The sequence below is a fragment of the Petromyzon marinus genome, unplaced genomic scaffold (assembly GCF_048934315.1).
Source record: "Petromyzon marinus isolate PM22_M1 ecotype Great Lakes invasive population unplaced genomic scaffold, UKy_Petmar_22M1.pri1.0 PM_G_Scaffold_315, whole genome shotgun sequence".
Classification (NCBI taxonomy): domain Eukaryota; kingdom Metazoa; phylum Chordata; class Hyperoartia; order Petromyzontiformes; family Petromyzontidae; genus Petromyzon; species Petromyzon marinus.
The window spans coordinates 62,501-66,352 of NW_027422890.1; positions in this window are offsets into that span (position 1 = coordinate 62,501).

The window sequence follows — 3,852 nt, forward strand, 5'->3', positions numbered from 1 at the left end:
GGGTGGCTGGAGAGACAGAGTCCGGCCCGGCTGCTTTGCGTGGATTCTGCCTCTTGAAAAGCCCATTAACTTCTCCCTCCTGAAAGGAGAGAGTCGTTTCTGTAGTATGGGTGGGGGATGGGGCCTCTTGGGTGGGAAGGGGTGGTTCAGGACAGTCCAATTGTCTTTCAAATCTACGGTAGAACTCGTTCAGGTCGTTGGCTAGGCGGGAGTCGTTAGTGGTGTGGGGCGCTCTGGGTTTGTAGTTGGTGATGTGCCTGAGCCCTTTGGCAGACAGAAGCAGCGTCGTTAGTAGAGAACTGGTGTTTTAGTGTCTCTGAGTACAGTCGTTTAGCCTCTCTCACCGCTTTGCTAAACCTGTTCTTCGACTCCTTGAATCTGTCTCTATCCCCACTCCTAAACGCTTCCTCCTTCTCCAACCTCAACCTTTTGAGCTTTGCTGAGAACCAGGGCTTGTTGTTGTTAAAGTTCACCCTGGTACGTGTTGGGATACAGCAGTCCTCACAGAAGCTGATGTACACAGCCTCTGTGAGTTCATCCAGACTATTGGTAGCAGTCGTGAACATATCCCAGTCAGTACAGTCTAAGCACGCCCGCAAATCTTCCACAGCCTCACTGGTCCACTGTTTAGATGTCCTCACAGCAGGTTTACAGAGTTTTAGTTGCTGCCTGTATGCACGAATCAGGTGGACCAAGGGAGTTCTGTGCGAGCCGAACAGCCCCGTGACCCACAAGAGAAACATCCCCGCCAAATTCGAGCGTTTGACGGGGTCTATCCGTGAAAAAATATTCACGTTTTTGAGTGCACATGCATTTCTGCTGCAAATGCCTCTGGAAGTTTCATGCCGTTCGTATGCCAATTGTGGCAACACGAAAATGACCCGTTTTCCCATTCCGAGGGATTTCTGTGCGACCCTAACAGCCCCGTGAGCCACAAGAGACACATCCCCGCCAATTTCTAGCGTTTCACGGGGTCTATCCGTGAAAAATATAGACGTTTTTGAGTGCACATGCATTTCTGCTGCAGATGCCTCTGGAAGTTTCATGCCGTTCGTACGCAATGTGGCAACACGAAAATGACCCCTTTTCCCATTCCGAGGGATTTCTGTGCGACCCTAACTAACAGCGCCCGTGAGCCACAAGAGAGACATCCCCGCCAATTTATAGCGTTTCACGGGGTCTATCCGTGAAAAATATAGACGTTTTTGAGTGCACATGCATTCCTGCTGCAAATGCCTCTGGAAGTTTCATGCCGTTCCTATGCAATGTGGCCACACAAAAATGACCCGTTTTCCCATTCCGAGGCATTTCTGTGCGACCCTAACAGCCCCGTGAGCCACAAGAGAGACATCCCCGCCAACTTCTAGCGTTTGACGGGGTCTATGCGTGAAAAATATTAAAATTTTTGAGTGCACGTGCCTTTCTGCTGCAAATGCCTCTGGAAGTTTCATGGCGTTCCTATGCAATGTGGCAACACGAAAATGACCCCTTTTCCCATTCCGAGGGAGTTCTGTGCCACCCTAACAGCCCCGTGAGCCACAAGAGACACATCCCCGCCAATTTCTAGCGTTTCACGGGGTCTATCCGTGAAACATATAGAAGTTTTTGAGTGCACATGCATTCCTGCTGCAAATGCCTCTGGAAGTTTCATGCGGTTCGTACGCAATGTGGCAACACGAAAATGACCCGTTTTCCCATTCCCAGGGATTTCTGTGCGACCCGAACAGCCCCGTGAGCCACAAGAGACACATCCCCGCCAATTTCTAGCGTTTCACGGGGTCTATCCGTGAAAAATATCAATTTTTTTTTGACTGCACATGCATTTCTGCTGCAAATGCCTCTGGAAGTTGCATGCGGTTCGCATGCAATGTGGCGACACGAAAATGACCCGTTTTCCCATTCCGAGGGATTTCTGTGCCACCCTAACAGCCCCGTGAGCCACAAGAGAGACATCCCCGCCAATTTCTAGCGTATCACGGGGTCTATCCGTGAGAAATATTCACTTTTTTGAGTGCACATGCATTCCTGCTGCAAATGCCTCTGGAAGTTTCATGCGGTTCGTATGCAATGTGGCGACACGAAAATGACCCGTTTTCCCATTCCGAGGGATTTCTGTGCCACCCTAACAGCCCCGTGAGCCACAAGAGAGACATCCCCGCCCACTTCTAGCGTTTCACGGGGTCTCTCCGTGAAAAATATCACATTTTTTGAGTGCACATGCATTCCTGCTGCAAATGCCTCTGGAAGTTTCATGCGGTTCGCATGCAATGTGGCGACACGAAAATGACCCGTTTTTTCCCATTCCGAGGGATTTCTGTGCCACCCTAACAGCCCCGTGAGCCACAAGAGACACATCCCCGCCAATTTCTAGCGTTTCACGGGGTCTATCCGTGAAAAATATTCAATTTTTTGACTGCACATGCATTTCTGCTGCAAATGCCTCTGGAAGTTTCATGCGGTTCGCATGCAATGTGGCGACACGAAAATGACCCGTTTTCCCATTCCGAGGGATTTCTGTGCCACCCTAACAGCCCCGTGAGCCACAAGAGAGACATCGCCGCCAATTTCTAGCGTTTCACGGGGTCTATCCGTGAAAAATATTCACTTTTTTGACTGCACATGCATTCCTGCTGCAAATGCCTCTGGAAGTTTCATGCCGTTCGCATGCAATGTGGCAACACGAAAATGACCCGTTTTCCCATTCCGAGGGATTTCTGTGCCACCCTAACAGCCCCGTGAGCCACAAGAGACACATCCCCGCCAATTTCTAGCGTTTCACGGGGTCTATCCGTAAAAATGTAGCACGCACCAAAACGAGAAAAGATTTCCATCGCACCTGCACTATTGTATGGACAATGGTAACCTCATGTGAGGACGAAGTGGTGTGCCGGCGGCAGGTTGTTTCCCACGATTTCCGTGAATGAGCGAGCATCTCGAGCTGTGTTACTCCGCCCGAGGAGCCTCTTCTCCTCCAGAGTGCGTTGGGAAGGCTGTCCCTTGGGTTGTAGCTGCAGGGTTTGCTTGCGCTGTTTCGGTATTGTGCCCTAGGAAGGGCTGCCAACTGCGCGTGAGAGTTAGGGTTGGTTTCAATTGCTTTTGCCGGTCCACAGAGTAGCGAGCATTGAAAGGCCGCTCTAGAGGTGTGCAGGCATGTGTGGTCCCCGCCCCTGCTCCTCCCCACCCCGACGTTGGGTGTGCGTGGTGCTTTACCGCTGCCTCAAATTGGCTGGCCTTGTGTGAAGCCCTGTGTTTTGTGAGCCTTCAGCGCCGTCGTCAGGTGTCCCCCGGAGTATACAGGACAAATTAAGGCCCTCCTTGTGGGGGTGTTTGTGTTCTGTGAAGTCCGTGCCCAAAGGGTGTGTGTTTTACATGGTCTGCGTGGGGGTCCTGTCCGTCCGATTTTGGACGCGTGTGGGGACTCTCCTCTGCCTTGGGTGCATTCTTGCCTCAGGAGAGCGACTCCTGCCTGCCCTTGGGGAGGCTAGGGGCCCGCAAACGCTGCGTGTGAGCCGGGCGAGCCTTTGGGCTGGGCGCCTGGTCACCGTGGTGTGCTTTTGGCGAGTTGAAAGCCGCCAGCTACCTGGTTGATCCTGCCAGTAGCATATGCTTGTCTCAAAGATTAAGCCATGCATGTCTGCGTGCAAACGGATGTTACAGTGAAACTGCGAATGGCTCATTAAATCAGTTATGGTTCCTTTGATCGCTCGACCGTTGCTTGGATAACTGTGGTAATTCTAGAGCTAATACATGCTGACGAGCGCTGACCTCCGGGGATGCGTGCACTTATTAGACCAAAACCAATCCGGGCTTGCCCGGACGCTTTGGTGACTCTGGATAACCACTTGGGCAGAT